The sequence below is a fragment of the Polypterus senegalus genome, chromosome 9 (genome assembly GCF_016835505.1).
Source record: "Polypterus senegalus isolate Bchr_013 chromosome 9, ASM1683550v1, whole genome shotgun sequence".
In the NCBI taxonomy this organism is placed as follows: Eukaryota; Metazoa; Chordata; class Cladistia; order Polypteriformes; family Polypteridae; genus Polypterus; species Polypterus senegalus.
Genome location: NC_053162.1, coordinates 157,991,335 through 158,005,838, shown reverse-complemented (window position 1 = coordinate 158,005,838; position 14,504 = coordinate 157,991,335). Strand labels below are relative to the sequence as shown.

Sequence of the window (14,504 nt, the reverse complement as noted above, 5' to 3'; positions counted from 1 at the left end):
GTAAGTCTAGGTCTGAATATCCTGGAATTGGAAATGGAGTTGATTGTCAAGTATTCAGATACTTTTTAAATCCATACTTGAGCAAAAAAAAAAAAAAAAGTAAAAACAGAATTAATGTATCTAAAACAGCATTTTTTTGTGTCCTGCAGCACAGATGCAAGTTTTGTAAATAGATAGATAGATACTTTATTAATCCCAAGGGGAAATTCACATAATCCAGCAGCAGTATACTGATACAAAGAAACAATATTAAATTAAATAGTAAAAAAAAAATGAAAAAAAATTAAAATAAAATGAATGTTCGCATTTACTCCCCCGGGTGGAATTGAAGAGCCGCATAGTGTGAGGGAGGAACGATCTCCTCAGTCTGTCAGTGGAGCAGGACAGTGACAAAAGTCTGTCACTGAAGCTACTCCTCTGCCTGGAGATGACACTGTTCAGTGGATGCAGTGGATTCTTCATGATTGACAGGAGTTTGCTTAGTGCCTGTCGCTCTACCACAGATGTTAAACTGTCCAACTTTACTCCTACAATAGAGCCTGCCTTCTTAACAAGTTTGTCCAGGCGTGAGGCGTCTTTCATCTTTATGCTGCCACACCAGCACACCACCGCGTAGAAGAGGGCACTCGCCACAACCGTCTGGTAAAACATCTGCAGCATCTTACTGCAGATATTGAAGGATGCCAACCTTCTCAGAAAGTATAGTCTGCTCTGACCTTTCTTACATAGAGCATCAGTATTGGCAGTCCAGTCCAATTTGTCATCCAGCTGCACTCCCAGATATTTATAGGTCTGCACACAGTCACCTCTGATGATCACAGGGTCCATGAGGGGCCTGGGCCTCCTAAAATCCACCACCAGCTCCTTGGTCTTGCTGGTGTTAAGGTGTAAGTGGTTTGAGTCGCACCATTTAACAAAGTCTTTGATTAACTTTCTGTACTCCTCCTCCTGCCCACTCCTGATGCAGCCCATAATAGCAGTGTCATCAGCGAACTTTTGCACGTGGCAGGACTCCGAGTCATATTGGAAGTCTGATGTATATAGATTGAACAGGACCGGAGAAAGTACAGTCCCCTGCGGCGCCCCTGTATTGCTGAACACAATGTCAGACCTGCAGTTCCCCAGACGCACATATTGAGGTCCGTCTGTAAGATAGTCCACAATCCAGGCCACCAGGTGTGAGTCTACTCCCATCTCAGTCAGCTTGTCTCTAAGGAGCAGAGGTTGGATGGTAAGCATACCACACATCTCTTAGCACATCACGGTATTAAAAGGTAGCCCATGAAAATTATGGTGGCAATCATTGAGGTTTAGATGTACCAGCAAAGCGAGTGTCTGTGAAGTTCAGGATGCTATGGCTTCAGTTAGGAGGTGTGTGTGTGCTTTTTTTTTTATTTGTATCTTCCAGAATTACATCACTCCTTCAGTTTAAGTGATCTTTTACCTCCTTTTGCAACAAGGATGTTACATCTTCATAAGTTTTACATAACTTCCTAACTTAAAAAGAAAAATACTTATCCAGAATACCTACATGGCATGTCATTTACTGGTATTAATCTGACATCCTATTATCATGAACATTAAAGAAGGGATTGCATGGGTACACCTAAAACCAAATGTGAACACCACTCAATAATTAACACAGCGTCGCCAAAATATAGAAGAACTGAATCACAGGCTACATTTATACTACAAGGTCTTGATGCCTGAACTGAAACCTGATCTGGTGTCTGAAGTAAGGGGTGAGTCAAAACTATGTTAATACTAACGGTACTGCTATGTACATACTTGTATATAATGTTTGTGTACAATTTATGTACCACATATGGTACATGAGTTGTACATGATGGCGGACAGGTTGAGACATTCCTGTAAATCACCTTTCACATATGAAGTCTGTTTTGTGAATAAATTATTTCCTTCATTCAAATGTTAATTTTGACTCCCCCTGTAATTTATATTACACAGTCTAAATGTGGCGTCAGCACTTATGTACACATACACATTCAGTTGATGTGCAATGTGTGAGCGGCCCATGTGGTGTTATTTAGGTATGGCATCAAATTTGATCCCAGCAGGATTCTTGCTCAGCTGATGCTCTTCAATTTTTTTTATGTTTTAGAAGTCGAGATCATTTTCTAATTATTTTAACTCCGCACAGCACTGAAATTGTAATAAAAGTTTTGTACTCTTGCTGCACCTTGCGCTGTTGGATTTATCCACCATGATTGAGCCCATATGAGTAAGAGTGCATGTATACAAGTGTGGTGCCCCATACAAGGCTGGTTACCACCTCATGCCCATTGCTGTTGAACTGGATATGCTTGTTAGAAAGTGAATGAATGGTTGGACGAACAGCTGTCACAATATCAGTTACAGATGGAGGATTCCTCTATCGTGTCTATAAATGGCGCTGTATTAAAAATATGAAAACTCTCACAATTATTTCTGTCTTTAGTTCATATGTGAGATACTTCAGGTTAAATTGACGTCAACTTAAGGCTGATTGGTCACCCCATCTGGCTTAATAATCATGCATAAGTATTGTATTTTTATATTTTCTGAATAAATTCTGTAATGGGACAAAAAGTAAAACTAACAATAATGAAAGTGTTTGTTTTTTTGTTTTTTTTTGTTTTTATTATGATGATTTTGTTTTTGATTAGCAGTTGGGTGTTTCCTGCTTTATTTAATTAAACCAGTCTGTTTTATAAATAGGTACAATTCCCACAAACTAATATTCAAGCCCTGTAATTTAGAAGATTGTAGAAATAAATTACATCTTTATCTCTTCATGCTTTCAAACTTTCCTTAGTTTTAAAGATTTTCTACAAATTTTGTATTTATAGATGTGGATGTGAGAGTATGAAAAAAACATGAAACATGGGTTTTCCAAAAGGTTGTGTACAGTATAAAGGTTTGTGAAGCTGGTCACATTCTGTAACCTTCCTCTTTGACATGTATATAAATCCTTTTAATATTTCTTGAGCATCCTTTTGGTGCCATCAGCAGCTTTTATTGATCAAGTGCTACAACTACTGTTGGTACACTCTGTGTCTAGTCAAGACACATCCTTTAGGTTTGCAAAAAAATCAGTATTTACAAATGTAAGACATGTTTTGTAATTAAATATATCAGACTGTAATACTCCTGTTTCACCTAAGAGGTATACTTGCATTATCTCTCATGGAAAAGACCACCTGTACAATTCCTAAAATTACATTCCTCTGTGCTCTGTGAATAGATCTCATCTGCAAATTGAAATTGAAAGGGTCTCTACTGTCCTCTTGGACTTAACCAAATGCGGAAGTGTTTGTTTCTTACACAGAGCGAGACAGAGCAATAGTGATGTATAGTATATTAAATACTACCTGAGATACCTGCCGTCGCCCAGGAGGAAAATAAAGTGTTTTTTTTTTTTTTTATTTAATTGTTTGAGAAAAATATAATAAAAAAAACACAACTTTAAATATAAAAAAAACAAACAATGAAAACTCGATAATGTGCTTGTCTTGCGATCTTGTATGTATGTTATCATCCAGTTGACACTTGGAACCGGCCAACTCGATTTAATTTCAGAAGCAACAGGGGCGCGGTGGTGCTCAAGCATAAAGAATGCTAGCAGTCACCACCAGTTCGCCCTCTGGTGGTCGTTCCCAGTGTCAACTGGATGATAACATGAATACAAGACTACAGCCCGGACACAGACAGGTAGACATGATTTTTTTACCCAGCACACGTTTATTATTCACTATTTACAATTATGAAACACACCCCAGTGCCGCAGCACTAATCCCCCACAGTCCAGGTCCTCAAGCAAATGCCTCCACTCCTTTCCTCCGAGCTCTCGGCCCCTTTTATAGTCCCTCGGATGTGTTCCAGGTGCCTCCTGGCAATCTTCCACTCCTCCGTGTTGCGGAAGTACCGACTGCACAACCGGAAGCTCTCCGGGTGTCCCCGATCGTCTTCCCCCCAGCATTTATGGGTGTGCCGGAAGTGCTGAGTTCCAGGGCTCCAAAGGCATTGGGGCACCCCCTGGTGGTGACCACGGGCCCCTACAGTGCTGATCTTCAAAACTCTGTACCCGTGGTCCCCATAGCCACCAGGGCGGTTGCCCCCTTGTGGTCTGGAGGAGGGGCAAGCCCTCCTCCGGTCCTCCTGGGCGTCCCGGCTGAGTACCACCCCCAGCTGCGTGCCACAATATATATAGATTATGGATCAGCATCATCTTCTGATGCACTCTATAAGATGAATATTTCACTCAGTTTTATTCCTTTGTGATTGTAATGTTTACACAGATTACTTACAAATATAGTATGGTATCCATAAACTTCATAACTTTACTACATCTGTGTATAAAGTCCAACATCATAAAGGCAAAATCGGTAAAAGAGAAGTCTAACTAATTAGTGATGTCAAGCTTAATATAAATTCCCAATAGTATAAAATATAAGATGTTGAATAAGAAGGAGCTAAAAACAAAAACTTCAGTGGGAATTGTTTTCTGTTGTGCAAAATCGATTTTTCTAGCCTTGGCTGACTGCTTGCTTTTCTATTTTGGGTGGTCTACAATTTTTTTATTCACATGTTGAGTTTACTACTGTATAAAATATTAAGATATATTCCTAGACAGTATAGATATAGACAGAAGCAATTTCTTCTTTAAACAAATAACTAATGAACATAGTTGAAATATGCAGTTCTGTAATCTGAACAAAATAAAGTCATTGGCCCCTATATACACATTTTTTGTTTTATTGGCATCTTATTATTTCAGTCATTAGGTGGCACTATAGCATCAGGGTTTTTCAAATCTGCTTGTCATTGTACAACTCTCCAAGTGTGGCGGGGGAACTTTTAATTTTCTCATGTAAAAAACACAAGACAATTGGAATTAGGTATTGCCTGGTGAGATCGTAATTTTCTGATCTCTTGCTAGGTGTGTTTTTCTTTCAATTACAGTATTCTGTGCTCTCTACTGAAAGACTAGGTCTGTTTATATTGGATTTATCATAGACTGAAAAGTTTCACCTTGCGATGGATTAAATAATTGTGTAACCTTAATTCCAAATATTAATCTGGTCTTGGTTTGTTGTTATTTAATCGTACAATTTGAAAAATTGGTGTCAGAAAAGTAAGCATCAGTGACATATCTGCAAATACTAATAAAGCAGTTAAATTGTTAAACTTATGGAGCATGACATTTCTGGTTGATGTGAGCAACCTTGCTCATATACAAAAGATGTACATGCTAAGTTAATTGGTGATGTTAATTGAAGCATTGAGTAATAGGTATGCATGTTTGTGTCTGAGAGTACTCTGCAATTGTAATTTTGTCTTTTTAAGGTAGTAGTTGTTTCTGTGTTGTGTATGTTGCCGCTAGGTTAGGCTGTGGCTACCTGCTATTGAAAAGGGATAATGAAATGTATACATCTTTAAAAATCAAACGGCTTTCTTTTTATTTGTATGCTTTATTAAGAGAATGCAAACAATACATACAATTTAGTCTTGTGTCTGTGGCACTGAAATCTAACCTGCAAGGTTGCTAATTCATTAGCCACTTTAATCCCATTGTGTAACTCTCTGATCAAGTTGCTTAAGCTGCCGGTGTTTCAGCTATACAACATGGATGTAAAGTGCCTTGAGACAGTGTTTGCTGCAGACAGGCATTATTAAAATAAGTGTAAACGTTGATGCTGTATGTTGGTAGTCCTTGTAGTATAGTACCCCAGGTCAAATAGGCAGGCAACAAAAATTAAAGTGAGGCTTTTATTCAGACATGCTTAGAGTTCAAACAAGTTCATTAAAGTTTAAGAAAGTAAAACCAGTCAGACAGCAAAAAGTAAACCAGTCGTAATTCAGTTTTCTGTTATTTGTTAATACAGGGTGGTCCAGATCTAATTATGCAGATCCAGATCGTCTGGATGACTTAGATTTATGCAGGAACGATTCCAGTTCGGCGCAGAGACGATTCTTCATGTCGTCAGTTCACGCACTTCTCGATGGTCCGGGATTTTTTCGGGTGATTTTCTATGTAATAAACTTAATAAGTTATAGCGTAATTAAAATTGCATAATTAGATCTGGACCACCTTATATTTAACTAATATTTATTAATTATGGTGGTGTACCTATAAAATAAAAATAATTTTTACTTTAAAACCCTCTCTATCGGCCGCCCTACACATGCACACAAAAATTACATCATGAATGCACGTTGCTCAGCAAATTCAGTTCACATCTTTGAAGTAGCCCGTTCTCGCTGTATGGACTGTTTTGATTTATTCATTTTTTTATTTTTGAAGTTCAAACAAGATAAAAAATTGTGGATGTTCTTTCAATTATTTTTGGATTTGGTAATGGCAGAAGGGTGAGTCTCTTCATTGCAGATATCTGTTTAATTTTGTAGTTACATGACCCACATTTTCAGTACCTTTTTGCCTTTTGCGTAGCCAACAGGTTACAGTTATGCCCTGATCAAAGGCCATTCGTACCTGTCAGTTCTCTCTGTCTGAAAGTGTTTCTTCCTCCCTTTTATATTAAATATGAGATCTTTTGAAAATGAGTGTGAGGCATTTTGTTGCAATATGCCCACTGTAAACATTGTCCATCTAGGCATTTACACCGGTAAAAAAACTCACTCTATTGGCTGGGAAACAGATGTCAAAGTGTTCAAGAGAGAGAAGTTGGGAGCATGCACTGATAGCATGTTGCTGCACTCGCCACACAATGAATCTCCTGGATCGGGACCCGAGTGCAGCAGGTGACACCTCTCCACCACACTGGAACAGTGTGAAGTTTTTTTCCAGTGGCTGGAGTGCGAATCCTGCCACCAAACCCCAAGTTTTCCCTATAAGTTGGAGGACCTGCTGGATGCAGGTTAACGTCACATCCAGGAGAAAGCAATTGCAGGTTAAGGGCTTTGCTCAAGGGCCCAGTGGACTAGAGTCATTTCTGCCGTTTATGGGATTCGAACCGGCAACCTTCTTGTGCAGATCCCTAGCCTCAGAACCACCACTCCACCCAAATTGCTCAAACACAATAAAGATTAAAACAAAAACCTTGATATTACTAGTTGTTAGAAAATGATCAGAAAGAAAAGTAAAGGCCTGTGCTTATAGCTGAATTTTTGAAATTGAAAGATTATTGCCTGATTATTCCTTAGCACAAAATGAATAAATCGGGATTGGTGCCATATTTTATTTACTAATCTAGTATCACGCTGAGCTCAATCTATATTTAATTTGGAATGGATAATGTAGCCTTGGGATGTTGGCATTTAGCCCGTCTTCTTGGCATTTTTTGCTTTAATTGCATTGTATGCAATTTACGAAGCTACTTTATGCACTGTTTTATTTAACATGAGTTGTGAGAATTTCCTGAAATTACATTTTTGAAGAATGGTCCTTGTTATTTTATCAACTTAGGCACCAATAGTGTGAAAGTAATAAATCCTGAATAGTGAATGAGGTGGAAATATCCTTACAAAGACAAAACTTGGAGGTTTGAATTTGGACTGGAGTATTCATTGTAAGTGTCTACTTTTGGGCTTGTTAGATACCACCAATGCTTTAACCTTAATCGGACAACCTTTCTGTATTTTGTACTTGATAGATTTCTATTATGCTTTTGTACCAAATGTGCCAGTTCTTCTCCATGTTTGTAATTTTTGTCTTTTATACCCCCTGATTAGTTACAAATTTATTAAACATTCATTTTTACCTTTGTGAACACCCAAAGGAACCAGAGTCTATTCTGGAGGCACCAGGCATAAGGCAGGAAGAAATGAACCCTGAATGGAATGTCCTATTGCCTCTTTATTGAGCTGGAAAGCTGCAATTAAATCGGACCACTGCAGAGTCTCTGAGTAACCTAAAATGCATAAATCATGCGGTACAGATTACATAATGGTTTTTATAATGCATGTCTGTCTTGTAGGAGTTTTTCAGCAAGGTAGAGTAAAGTCAATCTCCATAACTTGAAATTAGATTAGGAATCTATACTGGTAAACTGGCAATTCCATTAACCCCAGTGTGGGAAGGCAAGGGCTGCTAGGCAAAACGTTTTGTCAAACCTAGTGTCCTGGGGATAGTTCTCAACACTTGAACAGATTGAGTGGATAACACTGGCCTTCTATACATATGGGTCAGAGTAGGCATTCTTTCTGAGGAGGCTTGAGGCCATTAACGTGTATGACAACCTTCTGGACATATTGTACCATTCTATAGTGGCCAGAGTATTGCTTAAAAGATGGGTTGGTATTTCACTGTCAAAGTTACTTCTTCATGACCATGATACATATTGACGTACCTCATAAAGCTGTGTTTTAAAGTGAATTTACTTCTTTATGACCATGATACATATTGACGTACCTCAAGCTGTGTTTTAAAGTGTGTTTTTTTTTTTTTAAATAATAAACTTTAAAAAATACCTAGCTTGTTTGTGTCTTTTAAAATAGAGGTTAATAGTGTCTGGGTTCAAACATGTAAATGAAAGCTTTTAAACTTCCCAAATGCTGCATGTCCATTTTTCAAGCCAAGAGTGTTCTTGAGTATTGATCTGCATCTTGAGGTTGCATACTGTACATATTGTAAAATTGTACATCCATGTCATTTTAGTTAGGGGGGGAAAAAGCTAAATATTATCGTGAGATTCGGCCATTTTAAAAAGAGATCATCTGTGTGCCTCACCTCTCTGGTCATCTTCGGCAACCTGTGAGACTCGGGGAGCGTAGTTTCAAAAAGTCATTTTTCCAGTACTCTTATTGACATTATTGTATGTTGATGCCCAGATGTGATTTGCTGTCTCTGTTCCATAGGCAGTTAGCCAGTAGTAATCTCTAGAAAAGCGTTGCATTTGTAATCACTTGTAGTTTTCACTACATGTAGTAGTAGTATTATTAATTAAAAATTAACATAACCTGTGTATTCTTTCAAAAACATCGTTCGTTTATTACCTATTCCTCAATCTGAGTGATTCAGCATTCCCTATGAAATTTATCAATTGGTTTATGGCACTTTGTTCTGTTTCATTGGAGTTTACCTGGATTGCATACTCTGACTTTGATTTTCACAGCTTTTTTTTTTTTAATCATTCATGCCATTACATGACATACTGAGTATCGATTTGAACTTAGCATTGTCGTGCAAATGGTCTCAGCTCAATCAAAACGTCTAAGGCTTTTACAAAAATGCATTGTAATCAATTGTTATGTGTACAAAGTACAACAAAATGTTTGTACATGCTTTACCAACATGCCCCACTTTGTTACTCGATTTGTATCTTGTTCCGTAGGCTGTGTAGAATAACAGCACAGAATGTAGTGGGGGAAAAATAGATGCCATTTACGAAAACATGATAATATAATTTGAGTGTGACTCTGTCATTAAACTACAGTGTCTGTATGTGATTCATTATGTGTATCAGTATGGTTTAAGTACACATGGCATAAGAAAAAAATATGATTTGAGTATGCATGTGCCACAACGCTGGTGCACATTTGAATTATGGCAAGCACATACACAATCTGATGAGTTCAGGGCATACCAACAACTCTGTTCATACATTAGACACTCGTCACACTTTTTATCCAGAGCGTTATTTGTTAAAAACCATGTCAGAACATTACCATTGAAGAAAGAGAATTGCAGAGATAAGACTAGGATAGTATGCAGCCTGAAGTGTTGTAAATTTGGCAAATTTTGAGTGTACATGAGGAAAATGCCAGAACTCCATCATTGATGGCTGCTGCAAGCAGACAGGTGAACAGGAAATGTATCCTTACTTCAAGAAAATAGTACCAAGAATCTGTGATAAAATGTATTACTTTGGGCTTTCTTTCATTGTCATAAGCATGCCTCAGAAATGTAAAGGGAAGTTTCTTTTTTTATTTATCTATTTTTCTCAATCAAAACCTTTTGCTTCTTCATAGTGGATGTGTTCTGCGAGTTTTATATTTCCCTTTTCGTTCATTTCATGTTCATTTTGTCACATCAGTCACTATACCATGATTGTAAAGAAATAACTTCTACCTTAGAAATACCCAAATTATTCTTTAAATACTCCTTGATTTTCTGAGGAAGTGTATGTGATACTGAATTTGAGGAAAGCAGTGGCAGAAATGATGGCAAAATTTGGGCCATTTATGATTAAAGGTGTCTAATTTTCATGATACAATGTCCAGGAAGATCTGTAGCTACACTTATTCCACCACAGTGTTTTAAGAGCTTCTGCTGAGGACCTTTAAAGTCTCTTTGGACTGTATGATGCTTTCCATTGTACCTGATGCCATCCTAGCCAGTTATAATAGACACACTGGCATCAGAGCGATTTTTTTCAGATATGTCATTATATTATAACAGCAGTAGTAGTATATGGTGAAATTCTTGTGTTGTGTATATTTCTGTGTCTACCACTTTGATCATTTTTGCTGTTTTGCACTGGGTTTGTATTTTCAATGTTGCTACTGAAGCAAGTTCCTTTCCTTTTAAAGATTAAAATATTTCTGTTCATCTACCCATGTTGGAGTTTAAGAGCAACAGAGAAGGTATTTCCCTTGATACGTGCCTGGCAGTTAGGTGGCGAGACGATGTCCATAACTATAGAAGTTGAGGGCAGATGATCCATATAATGATGGTTTCAGTCAGGGTTGTCAGTTGGCAACTGCTGTTGCTCCAAGCATGTAGATGCCAACATACAGCTCCACATGTAGAGAAGTGACATGTTGTTGTTTTTTCTGATTTATGAAGGGGTTGCCTGGCTGCATTTGAAGGGTTGGAAAATGGATGGATATTTCTCTTAGGTGTGAGGAAAAATTCAGTTAGCTTGAAAGTTCTCCTTGACATAAAATATTAAGATTAAGTTAGTTTGTGATTCCACATTAAATTTTATGTGTGCGTCAGTGTGGGTTTTTGCATGTGGCAAAGTGAAGATTTGGCACCCAGTCGAGGGCTATTTCCTTCTTTGTACCCAGTGCTGCTGCGTAAGATCCAATTTGCAATCCCAAATTTTAAATTTAGCTGGCTTGTACATGACATGAATTGAGAGGAGCCATATTAATGTGTTGTGCAGATTTACCTTTATGGGAAGGCTGAATCATTATCTTTATTACACCTAGTAAATTTCATACATTTATAGATACAACAAAAATTGTTACTATTAACTGCACAGTATACAACATATATAAATAGATAACACCATTATGTACAGCTGTAGTGACTGAAAAAATATTGCACAGAAACACAAATATATATAAAACAATATGACAATGAAGAATTGCAGTTCATGTCCAGGAACAGTTTAATATTCATGGGTGGCTACAACCTTAGTCTACCACCAGACACCCTAATCCATTTGTGTTCACAGTGGGCTAGTATAGTGTCTCTAATTAACCTAATGTTTAGATACTTGTGAAGTGGAAAGGAGCAGACTTGCCTGGAGAAAGACAAATGCAAACACAAGGAGAAATTCCAAATATTACACATGCAGAAAGCCATCAAGGATATAAGCCCAGGTACTAGGAACTGTCGAACAGCACCCGTATGAGCACAACAGTCTTTTGTAATCTGGTTTGGAATTTTAGCAAATTTGAATAATGCGCGAATGCCTTTTTAAGATAATCCCCCTTTCACTGCAATTTACTTCCCCAGTTTATTTACTGATGCTGTTTCACAGTTATTTAAGTACTTATCTGTAGTTTAGCAATATTGGAAAAGCAATAAAACTAAGAGCAAACATCTTGGCAAACTTTCTCTTTGATGTTTATTTTCCATCAAGAGAATTATGAGAATGTAGTCCTTGTAAAACCTGACTAAAGCTGATGTTGAGTTATGCAACTTCTGGTCATTGGGTGTGACAGATTTGCCCACCGCAGTTGCTGATCTTCTATCACACCATGTCAGTTTAAAATCAATGAGCATGCCACCTTTAGTGATCACATACTGTCCTGCACAGTCGACAGTCAATACTGTGCCTCCTTGAGAGCACTAGTACTGTATGAATGATTAACTGCTATGGTGAATTCAGCTGTAACGTCTGCCTTATCTTTTTTCCAGTCTTTTGTGGTATGTAAAACACAAGACTTCAGGCAGGCTAGCTTCTGTTCGGTTTATGAGAAGTCTCTGCTCATTGTATTTCCAGCTTAGCATTCACTGGTTGTCGGCTCTGATGTACTCAAGCCTGCCCCTGTGACTGAAAGTGATTTTATTTAAGTGAGTGGCAAACTATTTGGAGTGAACTGCTGGACATACGATTATGTATATAAAGGTTATGACTGAAAATTTCTGGTAAAAGTCACATAATATGACTTAGCCTTGCCCGGGAGGAAAATACTGTTTTTTTGTTTGTTTTTTTTTTTTTTAATTATTTGAGATAAATATAATTTTAAAAAAAAGCACAACTTTAAAAATCAAAATAGCAAACAATGATGACTCACTGATGATGCTCAGAACCGACCAGCTCTATTTAATTTCAAAAGTAGCAGTGGTGCTCAAACATAAAGAATGCTGGCAGTCGCCTCCAGTTCACCCTCTGGTGGTCGTTCAGAGTGTCAACTGCATGATAACATGCATACAAGACCGTAAGATCAAGAGAAGGGGATGGGTTAGGGTTGATTTCACCCTATAGTACTCTTAGTCGACCAATGAGAAATATGTGTACCAAGTTTCATGAAAATCACTCCAGCTGTTCGGAAGTGATGCTGGAACATACATATATACACGCAAACACATACATTGGCTTATAGATCTAGTTATAGATGTTGGTGCTACTGAACTTTAAAGGAAAGTGCAGATCCTCAAGTTTCTGCTGATAAATTTCCACATTTCTGTTTAAAAAATGGTGTTGCATGCAATTAATGCATTTGTGTATGGTTGGAAAATCATAACCGTGCCCTGATTTAATCGTAACACAAAGTATAACCAGTAAAAAGCCACGTGAAGTATAGAGCAAAGTTTTCAGAAAACAGAAATATTATGACAGCAGCAGCTTTATGCACAGCATTTTCTTGATTGTAAGCTTGCGGCTGAATAAATCTTTCTTTACTTGGCTTTTCCACACCACGGTATGATTTATAGTCTGCTGTTGCCCAGTTGCTGGCTTTCTCCTCTGGGCTACTCCCTGCGTTAGCTGGAAATGAGCAGCTGTTACACATGTATGATCAGCTTTTTCCTTGCTGCTTAACTTTGTGACATTAACTCCAACATCATACCTTTACAAAAACATCTGTCCCTTTTTTCCATCCCATTTTCAGGCCAGTCACAACAGCAATACTGCTGCTCCACTGCACTGTTTACAGACTTCTGGTTACACCCCAGATTGTACTATGTAAGTCTGTAATTTTGTCTGAAGCATACTGTCAAATACAAAATAGGACAAACATCAGAATCTTAAAATGTGATTTTAGGTTCCTACTTCTTTATTTAATTTGGACTAAAATGATTTATTATAGTGTGGCACGGTAGTGCATTGGTAACACTGCTGCCTCCCAAAAAGGAGACTGGAGATAATACCCAGGTGCTCCCTGTGTATAATTTGCATGTTCTGTCCATGTATGTTTAGGTTTTCTTCATCTCTCTGGTTTCAACTTGTAGCCCAGAGACTTGCAGGTTAGGAGAACTCTTTGTGCTACATTAGCCTTTGTATGGGTGTGTTGGCGTGTTCACCATGTGATGGTCTGGACCTGTCTGGGTGATGTTCCTGCCTTGCTTCCCAATGCTTGCTGGGATAGGCTCCAGCTGCCCTGCAGCACTACCCTCCATTATCAGGTTAGGAAAATGAATGTATAGGTAGATGATTTAATTATACAATGAAATTATTTTGTATTTATTTTTATAAATTTTTCATATTTTCAGTTGTTGTCAGTGCCTTGTAAATAATAAAATTCAGTCTAAACAATGGCTCATATCACTGTACACCAAGTCCTGAAATATAAATCTATTATAATAAAATAGTTTTGCGACGAGAGACTTTTTGGAAATTTTTTTTCAAGTCCTTGAGACCTTGGCTATGAGATTTTTTCAAGTCATGCCCTCCTCCCAATCATTTGCAAGAAACATAGTAATCTCACGTCATTCGTCTGAATGCTTTTGACAGACACTTTTTCTGCTCTCTCAGCTCTTATAAATGTTAATGTTTTCCTCACTTTAAGTTCCCAATTAAAGAAAACATATTATGTTGAAATTGAATTTCATCGTGAAGAGTTATCAACAGAAAAAATAAGTACACGGGCAATCCTAACAGCGAGAAATGATGAAGACAAATGAATTAAAGGCAAAAATGTCGATCGGTTACATGGCCATTTGGTTAAATGTGTATGAATAGACTGGTGGTGATTGTGCGGAAGATGAAAATATCAACTTACAATATCCCGAAGAATAACTTCAACCGTTAACACCGTCCGGTCTTCCACCACATGAATTACTGTAGAAAGAAGGATGTATCCAAGAAAGGTAATGTAGTACCTCTTCCGTTTATAACATTACATAACAAAGGAGATCTTGATATGCC

The 14,504-nt window shown here is 37.7% G+C and overlaps 1 protein-coding gene across 1 annotated transcript in view; it reads left to right on the top strand.

Moving 5' to 3' along the window:
- dcps (decapping enzyme, scavenger) overlaps positions 1-14,504 on the top strand; it is a 51,959-nt gene that overhangs the window by 5,007 nt on the left and 32,448 nt on the right. The window lies entirely within an intron of this gene.